The sequence below is a fragment of the Lissotriton vulgaris genome, chromosome 7, assembly GCF_964263255.1.
Source record: "Lissotriton vulgaris chromosome 7, aLisVul1.2, whole genome shotgun sequence".
NCBI lineage: Eukaryota > Metazoa > Chordata > Amphibia > Caudata > Salamandridae > Lissotriton > Lissotriton vulgaris.
The window spans coordinates 1,503,844,022-1,503,863,900 of NC_141695.1; the positions used below are offsets into that span (position 1 = coordinate 1,503,844,022).

The 19,879-nt window shown below is 51.7% G+C and overlaps 1 protein-coding gene and 1 pseudogene across 1 annotated transcript in view; both read left to right on the forward strand.

Annotated features, from left to right (window-relative positions):
* Positions 1 to 19,879, forward strand: part of PHF20 (PHD finger protein 20) — a 1,006,161-nt gene that overhangs the window by 585,263 nt on the left and 401,019 nt on the right. The gene's annotated exons all lie outside the window — the stretch shown is intronic.
* On the forward strand, positions 16,508 to 17,200 carry LOC147705878 (cytochrome c oxidase assembly protein COX11, mitochondrial pseudogene; annotated as a pseudogene).

The following is a 19,879-nucleotide window of genomic DNA, read 5'->3' on the forward strand; positions in this document are numbered from 1 at the left end:
ACACACTTGCTGTTCTTTTGTGTTACCACCTATGAAAAATGTATATATATGAAATATGCTTTATAAACACCTATTATTGTGCCAAAAAAACCTATACAAAAAATAGTAATAAAAGAACTATGTCTTTAAAATATCAGTAAAGTCTTTGGCTCCGATGTGTTGTTGAAGTCACCCCATTTACTAAATTGTGGATCCCTAGTGGGACCCTTGATATCTATTTTGGCAGGGTTGTTGTTTTCTATTTTGTTGTTAATTTTTCCATATTTTCCTGCCAATAATCAAAAATCCCATTTGGGGAACCCCCTTCTATTGTATATATATATATATGCTACAGCCTCCCTCCAGACAGGCAGTCTAAAAGTATAGATGCTCTTGGTCGATATATCTTTTCTGCCACCAGTTCTGCTTTGCATTCCCGCTATATCGCTTGTGTTCTGGCCCATTTTGTCATGTGTTGTGGCATTCTATCTTGAATCGTCTCCCCTCTGCCCCTGATGACACCCAGGACACTTACTCAGCTGCCCCAGGATGGCAGTCAGGTGGCTTAATTGTGGACTCCCTCTGGCATCAATACCACAGATTCTCCTGAATGAGCCATGGCTCTTTCGGTAGCTTTTCGCCAGCGAACCGGACTACGCACCTCTGGTTTTTCAGAGGCTGTTCTATCCTCCTTGGTGGACGTGCCTTTCGATGATTAACTCTGCTCTGCACAGTTTTTGGGATAGTCTAGGTGGAGCGAAATCTTAAACCCATGCTTGCTATACAGTCCGTTACTCTTTTCCCATGTACTTAGCTTGTACAGGATATGGTCCTCTGGTTTTTATTTTACATATGAATCGTTTTGAAACAGTGCCATTAACTTTTTATTTCACACTTCACCTGGTGAGGTGTTCCTGCATCCTGCAGCTTTTTAAAAAATTATTGTCTGACCTGTCAGTGACTAGTTATGGTCCCCGTTATTGGGGCGCATTTTGTTTTATGACCTTATTGGCTTCCACGACTGTTGATGCAAGGTGTTTTGTTTTTTATAGCCGGGCTCTTTTGCTTGTCTTGTGCAGCTGCACTGTTGCCTTGTTCCCTGTCCTTCAGGGTACTTTTTCGGTATGCCCAACGGGCATTCCTCCATTTGTTTATGGGACATCACATTGTGTCAGTGGTAGGATGGTGCATGGGGGTTCTCCTTGCTCATATCCTACTTTATCTGGTGCCCTCTTTCCTAGCAGATGCACGGAAAGAGGGCATACTTCTTGACCTAGGGTGCATTGTCAGCTCCTGCCCTAGGTGATGGTCTTTCTTTTATCTTTTTTTCCTGCTTCCCTCCTCTTTTTACTGGTTCACGTTAAGCATGGGTCCAAAGGATTCTTGTCAATTGTCTTTTTCTGTGTTCCATGTGGATGTACCGTGTAAGTTTCTTGGCATGGGTGGTCTACTCTGCCGACTTTCTCTTCTATGCCACTGTGTGGTCTGTATTTACTTTCCTTTGCAGTGTTTTTATGTTTTATTGGAAACATATCCATTAACCTTCCTATACAAACCGCAACAGTTACTTACTGAACTGGTTGATCTGAAAGAAACACATAGTGATCGATTCCTTACCTTAGATTTTCCCCCAGGCGTCAGACTGAATCCAGAAAGTTTTTGTCAGCAGTGCCCCTACTCGTTGAAAGGTGGCGTTGTGCAGCTGTGTCCGCCTTTGGCGTTTTGGTCGCCAAGATGTTAAGGCAGCTACTTGGACGCCGCCCTCGCGCGCTGACATCGGTTCTTTCTGTTCGAGGCATGTGGGCTGCTGAATTCATATCTGTGCATAGATCGCCGCCTAGAGTTGGGTCCGGATGATTGCACATTGTTGTCCTGGAAGAGTCTTCGAAGTATCACGAGATAGGTGGCTCCTCCCCTGGACTACAGTGCGCATGGGCATCGCCTCCATCCCCAGATTGTTTTTTTCCGCCATTGGGTTCGGATGTGTTTCGGTTCCCTCTGTCGGGACCGATAGTCGTTTACGTTTCTACTTGAAACCAAAAGGTCTTTAGGCTGGGCGTCGGTATTGTTTTCGTTCGGGTTTGTCTTCCTTCTCAGCTCCGAACGCTTCCTGCCCCTCCGCGTGCTGTCGGCGTGGACGGGCCTACTCGACGCTCCAAGTTCCTGAACATGGAACGGACTCCGTTCAAGAGGTGCCCGGTGTGCACCTCCAAGTATTCACACCTCGACGTGCACCCTGTGTGCAACAAGTGTTTATCACCGGACCATGACGAGGCCAGGTGTATGGCCTGCTCAAAGTTCCGGTGCAAGAAGACCCTAAAGCATCGTCGGGCCGCTTGACTCCAGGCCCAGTTGTCGGCACCCCCTGCGCCCCCGCCGGACAACATCTTTGAAGAATTTGAAGAAGACGAAAATGTCTTTCAGGTTTCGGACTCTAGCCCTGCGTCGGAGGGAGATGACTACGACGCGGGAGATGAGGAGTTTGATGAAGCCGGCGACGAGGTAGGGGACGACGATGGGGCCATTGCCACCGTGGGGGATAGCTCGGAGGAAGAGCACCCTCAAACTGACTCAGGGGTCAATCCCCAACATACGGCCCAGGTCGAGGGATCGCCTTCGGGCCTTACCCAAGACCTTGCTAATAGTCCTACTGCCCCGCCTCTCGGCCCGGCCACGGACATTTCTGATGCGCCACTCCCGTTGAAGAAAACGAAAGTGAAGCCATCGGGATCCACACCATCGGTTTCGAAACCGAAAGTGAAAGCTCCACTGGTGGGACAGAAGGCTCTAGGGGCGTCAACACCTAAGAAAGTCAAGATGGCCGACTTGAAGAGCCACCCCAAGATGGCCGACCCCAAGGCCTCGGGGTCGACGCCGAAGGCAACGGCGGCCGACGCGGCTGCGTCGGCGCCGAAGATGGTCGAGGTCGACGACCCGAAAAAGGCTCCAAAGAAGCGTCAAGGCGATTCCAAAGCTCCGGCTGCGCCGGCTCCGGCCGTCGGGGCCAAGGATGGCAAGGTGTCGGCTCCGAAGACGCTGCCCCCGGCAGACTCGACTCCCGACTCGGGGAAATCGCTCGAGACGGTCAAGCCCTCTTCAACCTTAACGAAGAAGGTCGCTGAATCCCTGCAACGGATTCGGAACGCTGCGGTTCCCGAACCGGAGGGCGTGAAGCCGAAGACCGCATCGAAGCCGGCAAAGGTGCAAACGCCTATTCGCTACACCCTGCCGCCAAAGTCGACGCCGAAAGCCTTCGCTCCGAAGCAGGGGGCGGACGTGCCCTCGAAGGAGATGTCGTCGTCCAAGGCGTCGTTGGTGGTGTCGAAGCTTCGGCTCCAGGCACTCGCGGATGAAGAGCGCCGAGAGGTCATCATCGACGCCAATACTGGGAAATTGTCCCTCCTCAAACGGAAAATCACCACGGAGCCGGTGCTAGAACATTTTCGGATTCCTCTTAAGAACAAGAAGGACTCGACGGGCGCTTCGGCCCCTATGGAGCCTTCCTCTCCCAAACATGTGGAACGTTCTCCTACGCGTTCTAACGCGGGGGAAGGTGACGGTGAGGAGGAGGTCGAGTACAACTATCCGGCGTACTCGGATCTGGAGGAGGAACATGAACCTTGGTCGGCCGGAGCCGACCCAGATGACCCGCAATCGGGTCAGGAACCGCAGCTCTTTGCGGCAAAGACCTCACCGACGGAGGACTCTGCAGCCTTCAACGCCTTGATTGAGAGGGCCGCAGCCAACCATGATGTCGAGCTCCACTCAGATCCTGTGGATGTGGACTTTTTGTTTGACACTTTCTCAGTGGCCGAGAAGTCAGTCAAGACATTGCCAATGCTCAAAGGAGTGCTAAAGCACGCGCCGAAGGTCTTCAAGGAGCCCACTCGGGCGCGTGTCATCAATCCTCGCATTGATAAAAAGTATAAGGCAGCGCCCTCGGATCCAACATACATCAAGGGACACTTGCCACTGGACTCTTTGGTTGTATCCAACGCTCGGAAGAGGGCGAATTCACAGACAACTGGTGACGCTCCCCCCCCAGACAAAGAGTCGAAAATATTCGAGGCCTCAGGAAAGAGGATTGCTGCGCAGGCAGCTAACATCTGGCGTATTTCAAACACGCAGGCCCTACTTGCACGCTACGATAGGGCTCACTATGACACCCTAGAAACACTGTTGCAGCAGTTACCTGACCAGTACAAGGAGGCTGGGGAGATGTTAATTCAGGAGGGCAAGCTAATCACTAACGCTTCCATCAAATGTGCGCTAGATGTGGCTGACACTGCCTCCAGGGCGATCAACACTAGTGTGTTGCTGAGAAGGCATGCATGGCTTCGAATATCAGGCTTTAAACCAGATATACAAACAACCATACTCAACCAAACAGTTAATCCTGACCACCTATTTGGCCCGAGGTGGATGCGACGCTGGAAAAAATGAAAAAAGACACAGACACTGCTAAGTCTATGGGGGCCCTCCAATCTCAGCAGTTTCGGGGTGGTTCCTTTCGCCGCTCCAATTCCAGAGGCACCTCCAGGGGTCAAGCATCGCAATCCACACAGTACTATAAGGGCAATACCCAGACCTCATACACCAACAAGGGTAGAGGTGGCTACAGAGGCAACAACGTCAAGGGCAGGGGACGTGGAAAAAATAGCTCCAGGTCCACCACCGCCAACAAGCAGTGACGTCTTGTCACTGCCCCCCGACAACACAACACCGGTCGGGGGAAGACTCCAGCAGTTCCTGCCCGCATGGAAATCCATCACCACGGACAGGTGGGTGAGATCTCTTATCCAGTACGGTTACTGTCTGGAACTTACTTCCACTCCACCAAACATACCTCCAAGAAGCCGACCTATGTCCGGCGAGCACTTGCACTTGTTGCAGCAGGAGGTCACAGTCATGCTGCAAAAAGGGGCAATAGAGCTCGTTCCACTGCAAGAAAGGGGAACAGGGGTTTACTCCCTGTATTTTCTAATCCCCAAAAAGGACGGATCCCTCAGGCCCATCCTGGACCTCAGGCCCCTCAACTGGTATATTCTCTCGGAGCACTTCCATATGCTCACGTTACAGCAGGTACTCCCTCTGCTTCAACAGGGGGACTTCCTGGCCACTCTGGACCTAAAGGATGCATACTTTCATATCCCCCTGCATCCTTCCCACAGGAAGTATCTCAGATTCACAATCCAAGACCAGCACTACCAGTTCAGGGTTCTGCCGTTCGGGGTCACCACAGCGCCAAGAGTCTTTACGAAGTGCCTGGCGACTGTGGTGGCGCATCTGCGACGCCAAAACGTCCACGTCTATCCTTATCTGGACGACTGGCTCATTCAGGCAAGAACAGCACAGCAGTGCGCAGACCACGTGTCACGCACTATTCATCTCCTGCACGATCTGGGATTCTCGCTGAACTATCCAAAATCTCATCTCCAGCCCGCCCATGAACGGCAGTATCTGGGCGAGACGATAAACACGCTGGCAGCCACTGCGCAGCCAAATTCAGTGAGAATCGCCAGCATTCAAACGCTGATCCAACGATTCAGACCTCAGCACTCGCTTCCAGCGAAGGTGTTCATGCAGTTGATAGGCATGATTGCCTCCTGCATCTCCATCGTCCCGCACGCGAGACTACATATGCGTCCGCTTCAGGAGTGCTTGGAACGTCAGTGGACTCAGGCTCATGGGCAACTGACAGACCTAGTGTTGGTGAGCGGTCGGGCGTACAACTCTCTGCATTGGTGGAATCCACAAAACCTTTGCAAGGGCCGACCGTTCCAGGAGCCTGTGCCACAGATTATCCTGACAACGGACGCTTCTCTCCAGGGATGGGGAGCGCATGTACTCCATTACACGGTGCAGGGACTATGGACACTACAGCAGAGGAAGATGCACATCAACGTTCTGGAACTGATGGCAATCTTCATGGCTTTAAAGGCATTCAAAGTACATCTGTGCAACAAGGTCGTGTTGATCCGGACGGACAACATGACGGCCATGTACTACATTCAGAAGCAGGGAGGAACACACTCTCCGCAGCTGTCTCATCTGGCTCAGAGCATGTGGAAGTGGGCCATTCAGAGGAACATCTTCCTCATGGCGGAGCATCTCCCGGGCAAAGACAACCAGATGGCGGACCTGCTCAGCAGGCACAGCCACCAGATGCACGAGTGGGAGATACACCCATCAGTACTCCAACCGTACTTCCAAAGGTGGAGTCATCCAGAGATAGACCTGTTCGCCACAAAGGAGAACGCAAAATGCCAAAGCTTCGCCGCCAGGTTCCCACACCCGCAATCGCAGGGCAATGCGATGTGGATGAACTGGTCAGGCAGATTTGCGTACGCTTTTCCCCCAGCACCTCTGATACCGCTGGTGGCACGCAAACTCAGGCAGCACTCGATGACTCTCAACCTGGTTGCTCCAACGTGGGCTCGCCAACCATGGTACACCACGTTTCTGGAACTCTCCGTGGTACCGCATCAAAGGCTTCATCTCACCCCCAGCCTTCTGACGCAGAGACATGGCGACATTCAGCACCCAGATCCGCAACAGCTCAACCTGGCGATCTGGCTCCTGAAGTCCTAGAGTTTGACTACCTCAATCTTCCCCCGATTGTATGGACATCATTCGGGAGGCAAGGAAGCCCACTACTCGAGCTTGTTACGCGGCCAAGTGGAAGCGTTTTGTCATGTACTGTGTAAACCACGATATTGACCCACTGGACGCTTCCATTCAGAACATTATTTGCTACCTGTTCCACCTGTACCAATGCAATTTGGCGTACTCTTCCATCCGCATTCATTTGTCTGCGATGGCAGCATACCTTCAGAATAGGCAACACTTATCCCTTTTTAAGGTCCCTGCTATCAAGGCTTTTCTGGAAGGGAGTTGCAGGCGCTCACCATCCAGGAACCTTTCTTCCAAGTACACGCTAACAGGGTGGTGCTCCGCACTAACCCTAAATTCTTACCCAAGGTTGTATCTCAATTCCACATGAACCAAACAATTGAGTTGCCAGTGTTTTTTCAAAACCCAGAGTCACTGGTGGAGCGGATGCTCCACACCCTTGATGTTAAAAGAGCCTTGATGTACTACGTTGACAGGACTAAAGATTTTCGTAAGACCAAGCAACTCTTTGTTGCTTTTGCCTCACACCACAAGGGAAATGCTATCTCCAAAGCTGGGATCGCTAGGTGGATAGTGAAATGCATTCAGATCTGTTACGCTAAAGCTAAACGCACTCTCACAATTCCACTGAGAGCCCACTCCACCAGAAAGATGGGGGCCTCTATGGCTTTCCTAGGTAACATTCCCTTAGAAGATATTTGTAGAGCAGCCACATGGTCTACCACACATACTTTCACTAAGCATTACTGTGTAGATGTGCACTCTAAACAGCAGGCAGCTGTTGGCCAGGTTGTTCTCAAAACGCTTTTTCAAACTGCTGCAGCTGGCACGGGCGGCCGCCGCTAATGGAGGGACTGCTATATATTCTATGCACAGATATGAATTCAGCAGCCCACATGCCTCGAACTGCAAATGCTACTTACCAGTATGCATCTGTTCTTGGCATGTAGGGCTGCTGACATTCATATCGCCCGCCCTCCTCCCCGGCGCCTGTAGCAGCTGCAGTATTTTCTTTACACATATTTTCATACTCTTAGCATAGGGCATCACTCACATATTTCACTCCATCTCTGCCAATGGCTAAAAACAATCTGGGGATGGAGGCGATGCCCATGCGCACTGTAGTCCAGGGGAGGAGCCACCTATCTCGTGATACTTCGAAGACTCTTCCAGGACAACAATGTGCAATCATCCGGACCCAACACTAGGCGGCGATCTATGCACAGATATGAATGTCAGCAGCCCTACATGCCAAGAACAGATGCATACTGGTAAGTAGCATTTGCATTTTCCGCGCTAGCAAGTCAAGATTGGAGAGAGTGGTACCCCCAGTCACTTTTTGACTGAGTTTTTGTCTAGGCCTTTTTGTCTCTTCTTTTCGCGTCGATCGACTCCTGGTGCCGTAGGGATGCCCGGTTTCAAGTCCTGCGGGGACTGTCATCAAATTATGTCGGTGACGGACCCGCACTGCGTGTGTCTCTACTGCCTGGGGTGCAACCAAGACCCCAAGTCATGCCCGACTGCCGGGCCTTGGTTCCGAATACTTTGCGGGAGCGGTCCCGAAAGTTGATCGAAGTCCGACAGTCTGCTCCTTGCCGCTCAAGGTCCTGGTTCCATGGGAGGTCGAGGGACCGGTCGCGGAGCCATCACCATCATTCTTCGGCATTGAAGTCTATGCACTCGAGGTCAGGTAAGGTGAAGCATCACAAGAAGTCAGAGAAGCGGCATCGCTCACTGACTTCCCGTCGCGCAACATGGCTGAGGGTGCGGGTGGTGCCTCCCCCGTGCATCCGGCGGAGCCTACGGTGTCACCGTCGGCCTACCCGGGTCCGTCAGCGACTCTGGCCCAGCTTCAGGAATTTGTCAGCCATGGCCAGCCTCTTTCGGCCGTCGGGCGCTGCCGGCGTGCCTTCAGGCCTTCACTGTCGGCATCTTCGGTTCCGGCATCGCTGTCTGCTCTGGCCCCAGCGCCGCAGGGCCCCCAAGGATCCGGACCTGGATCGTGGTCGACGCTGGTTGACCTAGTGACACTTCCACCGACGTCCACCTCACCTGCACCACTCCAGACGTCGCCCGAACCCCTGGACGACGACACCCCCGGTTTCAGCCCTGATGTGGACACAGCATCGCTCGACACTGATGGGGCCTTTCTACCCCTATGTCCCGCCTCTGTATTTTTGACCTGTTCCACAACCTTCAGAGGAAGGGGAGGACTGGGAGGGGTCTGAGGACCCTCTCACAGCACAGTGTGAGTCTGACCTAGACTGGATTGAGGAATTGTGGGATGCTAGCGGTCTTGAAACCTCTCCTGACCTTGGAATGCTAACTCCTCCTACCGTGGCTACGGAGGAGGGTGCGAGGTATGCAGTGGTGTTTTGTAGGGCAGCCGAGGCTCTCCACCTCGAACTCCCTACAGTGGCCGTCAGGCCTAACCTCCTGACAGAAGTGCTTCAGCCGATGGCTACCTCTGCAGAGCTACTGCTGCCTTTTAATGATGCACTTTCAGATGTTCTTTTGGGCACCTGGTCCAGGCACAACACAAGGGCTCCTGTGGACAGTAACGTGTCCCCACGCCATCGCCTGGCCCAGGCGACCCCCTCTTCCTCTCCCAACACCCCACCTCTGAGAGCTTGCTTGTCCAAGCCTCTACGTCCCAAATCACATTCCCTACCGCACCCCCTGATAGGGAATCCAAGAGACTGGAACAGTTTGGGAAGAAGGTTCCGCTAGTTCAGGGCTGCTGTCTGTGAACACTGCATGCCTCTTGGTCCATTATTCCCACTCTGTGTGGGATACAGCGGCGCAGGTGCAGCCTCAGTGTCTGGAGGAGGCCCAGACAGTGCCCTCTAAGGCCATTGCAGAAGGGAGAGATGCGGCAAAGTTCACAATATGACCTGGTCTTGACACCGCCGACTCGCTGGGCAGGGCAATTTCCACAGCAGTAACGCTCCGCCGCCGCGCCTGGTTGAGGACTACTGGATTCTCGGGGGATTTCCAGAACACCCTGATGGACATACCCTTTGATGGCATTCGTCTTTTTGGCAACAAGGCAGATAGTGCGTTGGAGCGTTTTAAGGACTCGATGGCTACGGCCAAGTCCTTTGGCCTTTGGGCAACTGGCCTTCTGCTTTTCTCTCCTTTCTGGCCACGAAAGGGGCGCCCCAACACGTTCGTGCCAGAGCCACAGGCCACAGCAGCACTCAGCGCGGACGTGGGACCCGCAGAGGCGGGCCAGGTGGCCAGCAGGCGGGTCAGTCCACCTCCACCACTGCCTTCATACGTTCCTAGTCTGGTTTTTCAGGCCCATCAAATGCCAGTTGGCAGCAGGATTCACCATCACCTCCCCCACTGGCGCAGCATCACTATGGTCAGGTGGGTTTTACAAATAGTCCGGAGGGGCTACTCCCTCCCCTTCAAGACTACCCCTCCAACCATGCCGTCCCAGTACCACCGCATGTCAGGGAATCACTTGGCACTTCTTCAACAGGAAGTTGTGGCCCTCTTGGCCATGGGGGCCATAGAGCGCATTCCTGTGCCAAAAGTAGGTCGTGATTGGTATTACCACTACTTTCTGGTGCCCCAGAAGGCCAAGGGCCTGTGTCCTATCTTAGACCTCCAGAACGTCAATTGCTTCTTCCGGAAGGAAAAGTTCAAGATGCTAACTCTGGCTTAGGTCTGGTCTGCCCTCGACCCTGGAGACTGGATGGTAGCGTTGGATCTGCAAGACGCATATTTCCATATTCCCGTCTTGCCGGCCCACCGGCGTTACCTGCAGTTTACGGTAGGCCAAGCGCACTTTCAGTTTACTGTGCTCCCCTTTGGCCTTACCAGCGCCCTTCGGGTGTTCATGAAAGTGATGGCTGTGGTCGTAGCTCATCTGCGCAGATCAGAGGTTTGAGTCTTCCCCTATCTTGGCTGGCTGTTGAAGGTGGGATCGCCCCAGACAGCCATCTTCCAACTCCAGACTACGAAGACCTTCTGCATTTGGTGGGGTTCTCCATCAATGTGCCGAAGTCGCACCTGATTCCCTCTCAGAAGCTCCTCTTCATCGGAGCGGTTCTGGATACGAAGCTGTTTCGGGTCTATTCTCCCAAACGACGAGTCCAGGATATTCAGGCTCTGATTCTGATCTTCCGGCCTCTATCCTGGGTTTCGGTCAGGCTGACCCTCAGGGTTCAGGGCATCCTGCTGGTCGATCATGCCAGATGGCATATGCAGGCTCTGCAGTGGGACCTGAAGTTCCAGTGGGCGCAGCACCAGGGGAACCTGTCTGAGTCCTTCCAGATCTTGGAGGGCACTGCAAGACAGTTGCAATGGTGTCTCACAAACCGGCATTAGGTCAATGGCAGATCTCTCTCCCTTCCCCAACCTGAGTACAGAGTGGTGACGGATGCGTCCCTCCTGGGATGGGCCGGTCACATGGGAGAAGCGGAGATCAGAGGCCTCTGGTCTCCGGCGGAGTCCCGGCTCCATTTCAACCTTCTGGAGCTTCAGGTGATCAGACTTGCACTGAAAGCATTCCTTCCATCTGTCCGGGGAAGGGTAGTGCAGGTGTTCACGGACAACACCACCACCATGTGGTACTGCAACAAACAGAGCGGGGTGGGGTCGTGGACCCTATGTCAGAAGGCTCTGCACCTCTGGACATGGCTGGAACATCAGGGCATTTCCCTGGTGGTTCAACACCTGGCAGGTTCACTGAACGCCAGGGCGGATGAACTCAGCCGCAGGTGCATGATGGATCACGAATGGCGTCTTCAATCGGACGTGGCGCAAGGTCTCTTTCAGCAGTGGGGAGAGCCTTGGTTAGATCTATTCGCCACTGCGAGAACGCGCAATGTCAGCAGTTCTGCGCATTGGAATTTCCAAGGCGGCACTCGCTAAGCGACGCTTTTCATTGTGAGTCGAGTTGCGGTCTTTTGTACACCTTTCCGCCTATACTACTTCTGCCCAGAGTGCTGAAGATGATCAACGCGACTGGGCCCAAGTCATTCTTGTGGCTCCGGACTGGGCACGTAGAGTATAGTATCCTGAGCTACTCAGTATGACCATTTATCCCCCGATCCGACTGCCTCTTCAGGAGGATCTTCTGTAGCAGCAGCAGGGGACAGTCCCCCACCCGAACCTGTCTAGTCTCCACCTCCTTGCGTGGAGATTGAACAGCGGCAGTTGATTCCTTTTGACTTGCCTCCTGAAGTTTGTAATATTATTCTGGCAGCCAGTCGGCCCACCACTAAGTTGGTATACTCCTGCAGGAGGAACAAATTTGTGGCATGGTGCACAGCAAAGTCTGTGGATCCCCTTTCTGCCCCTCTTTCAGAAGTCCTTTTGTTTCTTCTTTCTTTGGCCCAGCAGGGCTCTGCTCCTGCCACTATCAAGGGCTACCTTTCTGCTGTTTCTGCCTTTCTCAGGCTCCCTGATCCGTCCTCTCTTTTCAAGTCCCTTATTGTAAATAGATTCCTCAAAGGCATTACTCACCTTTTCCCTCCTATTCTTTTTGTGATGCCACAATGGGACTTAATTATGGTTCTTACATACTTGATGTGCGCTCCCTTTGAGCCTCTTCACAGCTGTCCTCTACGTCTCTTAACTCTAAATACTGCTTTCCTGGTTGCCATCACCTCTGCTAGGCAAGTGAGTGAGCTCCAGGCTCTTTCTTGTAAACCTCTTTTTCTGTCTGTTCATCCGGACAAGGTTGTGGTCAGAACCTGTCCATCCTTTCTGCCAAAGGTTGTCACTACTTTTCACATCAGGCAGACCATCACTTTGCCCACCTTCTTTCCGCCTCCGCACCCTTCCGGGGAGGAAGAGAGACTCCACCATCTGGACCCAGAACTTGCGCTCTCCTTTTCTCTTTATCACACACAACAGTTCTGGGTGGAAGACCAGCTCTTTGTTGGCTGATGGTGCCAAGAAAGGTCGGGCCGTACACAAGCGGACTATCCCCCGATGGGTCATCTTGTGTATTAAAACCTGTTAGTCTTTTGCTAAAAAGGAGCCTCCGTTGGGGCTGCGCGCCCAATCCACCAGGGCGACAGCTGCCACTACAGCGTTGGGATGTGGTGTCCCCTTACAAGACATCTGTCAGGCAGCTATGTGGGCTCGCTGCACACTTTCACGGAGCATTACTGCCTGGACAGCCAAGTCCGGAGAGGAAGCTTCTTTGGGTGTTCTGTTCTGCGAGACTTCCTGGTGTGATGTTGGTTTGCAGACCCACCACAGGGGTTGGTATTGCTGGGGTATCTATTCTAAGGTAAGGAATCTAACACTGTGTTTCTTTCAGATGAACAAGTTACTTACCTTCGGTAATGATATATCTGTAAGTAACATTAGTAGTGATAGATTCCTTACCACCCCACCCATCCTCCCCGTTCTGCGAACTGATTTCTAGGGTTAAGGTCATCTCTTTCAGGGCCCTAGTTTCAAGGCGCCAGTGGTCAGTATCTTGCATTGCTCTGCGTTCCTGGTGTGGAAAGTTGTGTACAGAACTGACTTCAGTGTGCAAGGGCAGAGTCTAAGTAGCTGCCACAATGTCATCTCGGTGACCACAACGCCAACGACGGACACGGAGTGGCACAACGCCACCTTCCGTCGCGCAAGAGTACTGCTGGCGAAAACTTTCCGGATTCAGTCTGAAGCTTGGGGGTAATTCTAAGGTAAGGTTTATTACAGATATATAGTTACCGAAGATAAGTAGCTTGTTCTGCTAGAAAGTGTGTTCCTTGACCTCTATCTCTTGGGTTGGTTTGTACGGAGGTTTGGTACTCCTTTCGGATTCTTCCAGGGACTTTCCTTCCCTTCTCGCGAGCAAGGATAAAGTTCCAACTCCTTGGAGGTTCATTTCGCCTTGCAATCTTGAGGGAGAAAATAATGTACTCTGGAGACGCCTATATTCTCACTTTTGATGTCACAGGAATTGTTGGTTGGACACAGGTTGTCTTGTGGGCACTCGAGATTTCAGTTTGCCTGTGGAACTCTCTCTTGTTTGCTCCCTTCTCTTAATCTGGAAGAGGTGAGGTTCGTTCTCCTCCATAGTCGTGGTATACTGTGAATTTCTAGCTGTTTCAAATATAAGTTCTCACCCTTTTATGGGTCCTGTCTACAATGAACGCATTTCTTTTGTGGCCTCTGCACTTGTTATACTGTGTGTGCTATAACTCAGTCTGTTAATCCAGTTCTTCTACTGATCGGTTGGTTGTGGACCTCTGCTTGTGATGTTGGTCGGTAGTGTTGGTTTATGTCAGATTGCTTTTCTTTCTCTGGGGTGTGATATCTTCCATATCCTCTTTTATACTGTGCCGTATGCTGTTGCCGGTCTGCCTCTATTGCATCTTGGCCAATGTCCACTGTTCATGTTTCTATGTACCCTGCTGGGTATATTTTTTTTTATATTGTTATTTGGTGCATTTCTATGTATTTTATATATTATACATATATGCCTATATATATATATTCTGCTGTCTGTATTCCTATCTTTTATCAGTATCTCTATATAAAGTCATGTTATGATACCTATATAGGAGAGAGCGCGTTTTTGCTTGCATTGCTGCTTTTTTCATCATGTCTCACAGGGCCTTCACGTGTTAATTGCTTTACAATCACAAACCTTCTTCCTCTGTGGTTCTCAGTTTATTGGTCCCAGAGGGCTTCCTTTTTTCTCTGAGTGTTTCCTATGGCAGAGTATGGTCTATTGCCATCCTTGGTGTTTGTCATGATTTCAATAAAATACACTGAACATAATCTTCACAAAATTAAATTACAAACGTTTAAGCTATTGCCATTTATAAATTACAATAAATTTTCTATAAGTATTAATTATTTACAAAATTAAAAGCCATTGTTATTTGCAATATCAATACATCTAAGTCACGTAAAGACAACACACATTGCATTACAAATGCTACAGGTGTCACATTTGCGAAAGTTAAAACTATTGACATTGTAACTGACAAAGCTATTACTTTTGCTATTTTCAAAACCAACACATAAATAAAAAAAGTGTCATTTACAATACCAATTGCTCAAACTTTCCTAATGCGAGACCTATTGCATTTCCAATGCTTGTTTGCAGACTTAGTGAGTTGTTAGTGGTTGCAGTGTTGTCACTGCTTTCTCTTCCTTGTACTTTCAGTCTCTGGGTTCAAGCTGTTATTTCCCAAATTAATTATACATCTAGACAGCTGTTTTTGTACTTATATTAGATTTCTCTCTCTAGGAGTTAGTCTCAAGAGATGTTCCCTTGCTTTTACAAGGATGTGACATACCCTATGTTGGGTATTCGTTGGTTATTGTATAGCCATTCTGCAATGCCACAGGAGGTGTTCTAACAGGGTAGTGTATGTCCTTGCTGAGGATCCAGCTGGATCCTCCTCGGATTGCTGTCTTCCTGCACTACCCTCTAGGGGGTTCAGCTGTATTTCCCACTACAGACTTCTAGCGATATGTATCTGAAAGAAACAGGTTAGTATTAGATTCCTTACCTTAGAATATCCCCAGGCGTCAGACTGGATCCGGAAAGTTTTGCGTAGCAGTACCCCTGCGCTTCGGTAGGCATAGTCTGCGGCTCCGCGTCCGTCGCCGCAGTCGTGGTCGCCGGGATGACGTCGTCTGAGTACTTAGACGCCGCCCTCGCGGGCTGACGTCAGTTCTTCTTTTTTCCGCGCCAGCAAGCGCAGATGAGGGAAGAGCAGTACTCCTAGTCAATTTTTGACTAACTTTTTCGATCTCTTTTGGATCTTTTCGAGTTGGTTCTCGACTCCGGTGCATATATGGATGCCCAGGTTCAAACCCTGCGATGACTGTAACCGCATGATATCGGTTACCGACCCCCACCGTCGGTGCCTTTACTGCCTTCGGGGCCGACCACGATGACAAGTCGTGCCCAAACTGCCGGGCCTTGACGTCGAAGGCTAGGCAGGAGCGGTCGCGTAAGCGCCTCGAGATCCAGCAGTCGGCCCGCGCCTCCCAAGGTCCCTGTCCAGGAGGAGGTCGAGGGACCGGTCGCAGGGCCTCAGTCATCACAGTTCGGCAAATAGACACCACTCGTCGGGCTCCAAGTCCTCAGGTGAGTCGAGGCACAAGAAGTCGAAGAAGCGACAACGCTCTTCTGACTCCCCCCGACGCTCGCGCGACGTGGCCGGGGAGTTCTTGCGACACGCCCACGCAGCTCCGCCGGAACCCAAAGCGCCGCGTCCAGCTCCATACCCGCTGGTCCCTGGGCTGCATGCGACCCCGAAGGAGGTCAGTGCCTTCCTCACGGCCATGAGGTCGCGCTTCCCTCCATCGGGTCCCGCCGAGGTGCCTTTGGGCCCCGTGGGTCCGTCTGGGAGCCCATGCGGGCCTGCTGCTCTGGCCCCGGCACTGTTTGGTGCTTCAGCGCCGTCGACGACGACGCAGAGTTCCTCAAGATCTACTCCTGGATCCGTGACGCCGCCGGTCGAACTCGCAACTCCTCCGCCAGCGCAGTCACCAAGGGTGTCGCCCCTGGCAGCGTCCTCGGACGGCGCGTCCTCGATTCGGAGTCGGACCGGCGCCGTCTTGGACGCCAATTAGTGAGCCCTTCACCGACGACCCGGCTCCATCATTTATCCCTGACTTTCAGGTGGTCTGGACACTTTACCGGACACTGCATTTGTCTCCCCTCCTAAAGTGGCTACGGAGGAGGGTGCTGTTTACAGTGTAGTGTTGACTAGGGCAGCCAAGACCTTGCCCCTTGAGCTCCTGGTCGCAGCCGTGAAGACTAACCTCCTTGCTGAGGTGCTCAAACCGCAAGCTGGTTCCCGTTCAAGGATGTGGACGATGCGGCTTCCTGTTGGGATTGGAGGCCTGTGTAGTTTCCGTAGGCCGTGGTTGAAGACGTGTGTCAGATCTGACCCTTTACACAAAGGGAGGCTGCATGGCTTTCTGTGTCGATGGCAGCTGGTGTGAGGTTTGCAGGGGCAGAACCTATTCACCCGTGTCCAGGAGCGGGAGTGAAAATAAAACTGTGCTAACTTATATTGCAGCAGCGGCCGTGGGCATGGTGGGAATGTCCTATGCAGCAGTCCCGCTTTATCAATTTTACTGCCAGGCTACTGGACTCAGGGGTACACCTGTATCTGGTCACAGTTCTGACCAAATTGAAGCAATGGAACCTGTCAAAGACCAAATAATTAAAGTCACTTTTAACGCAGATGTTCATGCAAGCCTGCAATGGAATTTTAGACCCCAGCAAAGTGTGATATATACCTGGTTCTTGGAGAGACTGCATTAGCTTTTACAAAGCAAAGAATACAACTTGTAAGCCCATAATTGGAATTTCTACCTACAATGAGGTACCATTCGATGCTGGGCAATACTTCAATAAAATACAGTGCTTTTGTTTGAGCAGAGACTCGACCCACATGAAGAGCTTGACATGCCAGTATTCTTTTTCATCGATCCGGAGTTCGCAGAAGATCCAAGAATGGCCAGGGTTGACACCATCACTCTTTCTGCTACCTTGTTTGAGGCAAAAGAAGGTACTATGTTGTCAACGAAGCCCTCACTGACGTTCTGTTGGTCAGTGGCAGATCCCCCTCCCTTTCCCAACCGGAGTACAGAGTGGTGACGGATGCCTCCCTCCTGGGATGGGGAGGCCACATCGGAGAGAGGGAGATCAGAGACCTCTGGTCTCCGGCGGAGTCCCGGCTCCATATCAACCTTCTGGAGCTTCAGGCGATCCGGCTTGCACTGAAGGCATTCCTTCCCTCTGTCTGGGGAAGTGTAGTGCAGGTGTTCACGGACAACACCACCATCATGTGGTACTGCAACAAACAATGTGGGTGGGGTCATGGACCCTTTGTCAGGAGGCTCTGCACCTCGACATGGCTGGAACGCCAGAGCATCACCCTGGTGGTTCAACACCTGGCAGGTTCTCTGAATGCCAGGGCGGACGAACTCAGCCGCTGGTGCATGATGGATCACGAATGGCGTCTAAACTCGGACGTGGTACAAGGCCTCTTTCAGCGATGGGGAGAACCTTGGTTAGATCTATTCGCTACCGAAGAGAACGCGCAATATCAGTTCTGCGCGTTGGAATTTCCAAGGCGGCACTCGCTCTGAGACGCTTTTCAATGCGATTGGAGCTGCGGTCTGTTGTACGCCTTTCCGCCTATACCACTTCTGCCCAGAGTGCTGAAGAAGATCAGGCGCGACTGGGCCCAAGTCATCCTTGTGGCTCCGGACTGGGCACGAAGGTTTTGGTATCCCGAGCTACTCAGCATGTCAGTCGATCCCCCTGATTTGTCTGCCTCTTCAGGAGGACCTTCTGTTGCAGCAGCAGGGGACGGTCCTCCACCCGAACCTGTCCAGCCTCCACCTCCATGCGTGGATATTGAGCGGCGGCAGTTGAGATCATTTGACTTGCTTCCTAAAGTCTGTGATTTGATTCTTGCAGCCAGGCGTCCCTCCACAAAATCGGTATACGCCTGCAGGTGGAACAAATTTGTGGCATGGTACACAGCAAAGGCTGTGGATCCTCTCTCTGCCCCACTTTCAGAGGTTCTCCTCTTCCTCCTTTCTCTTGCCCAGCAGGGCTCTGCTCTGAGCACTCTTAAGGGCTACCTCTCTGCCCTTTCTGCCTTTTTGAGGTTTCCTGATCAGCCTTCTCTTTTCTAGTCCCCTGTTGTAAATAGATTCTTGAAGGGCATCACGCACATGTTGCCTCCTGTTTTTTTCGTGATGCCTCAGTGGGACTTGAACCCTTGTTCTAACCTATCTGATGTGCGCTCCTTTCCAGTAACGTCACAATTGCCCTCTTCTCTTCTAACTAAAGACTGCATTCCTGGTTGCCATCACCTCTGCCAGGAGGGTGAGTGAGCTCCAGGCTCTATCTTCTAAGCGTCTTTTCCTTTCTATCCATCCGGACAAAGTTGTTTTAAGAACGCAGCCTTCTTTACTGCCTAAGGTGGTTACGGCCTTTCACATCAGGCAGTCCATCACCTTGCCCACTTTCTTTCCGCCTCCGTTCAAAGGGGAATAGAGGCTCCACCGTCTGGACCCAAAACGTGCGCTCTCCTTCTACCTTAATCGCACACGCCAGTTCCGGGTGGACGACCAGCTCTTTGTTGGTTACATGGGTGCGAAGAAGGGTTGGGCAGTGCATAAATGGACCATCTCTTGGTGGGTCGTGTTGTGCATCTAGGTCTGTTACTCTTTGGCTAAAAAGGAGCCCCCTGTTGGGCTGAGGGCTCATTCCACTCTGGCCACGGCGGCTACTACTGCCCTGGGTCGGGAAGTCCCCTTGCAGGACATCGGTCAGGCAGCTACGTGGGCCTCGCTGCACATGTTTGCTACACTTCTGCCTGGACAGCCAAGTTCGTAGAGATGGCTTTTTCGGCCATTTATGTTCTCCGGGATTTTCTGGTGTTATCTTGGTTTGCAGACCCCCCACTGGGGTTGGTATTGCTGGGGTATCTATTCTAAGGTAAGGAATAGAACACTAACCAGTTTCTTTCAGATGCACAAGTTACTTATCTTCGGTAACAATATATCTGTAAGAAACAGTAGTTAGTGTTAGATTCCTTACAGCCCCACCCATCGTCCCCGTTCTGCGAACCGATATCTAGGGTTAAGGACATCCCTTTCAGGGCCCTAGTTTCATGGCACCAGTGTCGGTCTCTGTCATGGCTCTGCGTTCCTGGCGCGGAAAACTATGTACAAGAACTGACGTCAGCGCGCGGGGGCGTCGTCTAAGTACTCCGACGTCATTTCGGCGACCACGACGCCGATGACGGACGCTGAGCCGCCGACGCTCAGGGGTACTGCCACGCAAAACTTTCCGGATCCAGTCTGACGCCTGGGGATATTCTAAGGTAAGGAATCTAACCCTAACAACTGTTTCTTACAGATACATCGGTACAGAAGGTAAGTAACTTGTGCTTTTCGCTTCTTGGTGCTCCAAGTGTTATTGTAAGACTTCACAACTTAGCAGGCCCACAAGGGTAACGTCGCTCTGTTCGAGACTTTACATTTTTATACTCGTGGAATGCGTTTTGTTTTACGTTGGATCCGTAGTAATTTTTGTCTGAGTATGCAGACTCCTCCAGAGTATTGCAAGAGTGGGTTTATGCCACGACTGTCTTGTCCCGTCATGTTCACGTATAATTACCTTTCCAGCTTTAAGCTGTCATATCTTTGCTGTCTTAGCCGTACAGCCAGTGCTCCTTGGAAGCATGTTTGTTTTCTTCCACTTAACGCCCAGTTGCTGTTAAGGTTTCAGCTGTGGCACGATACGTATACAGACACT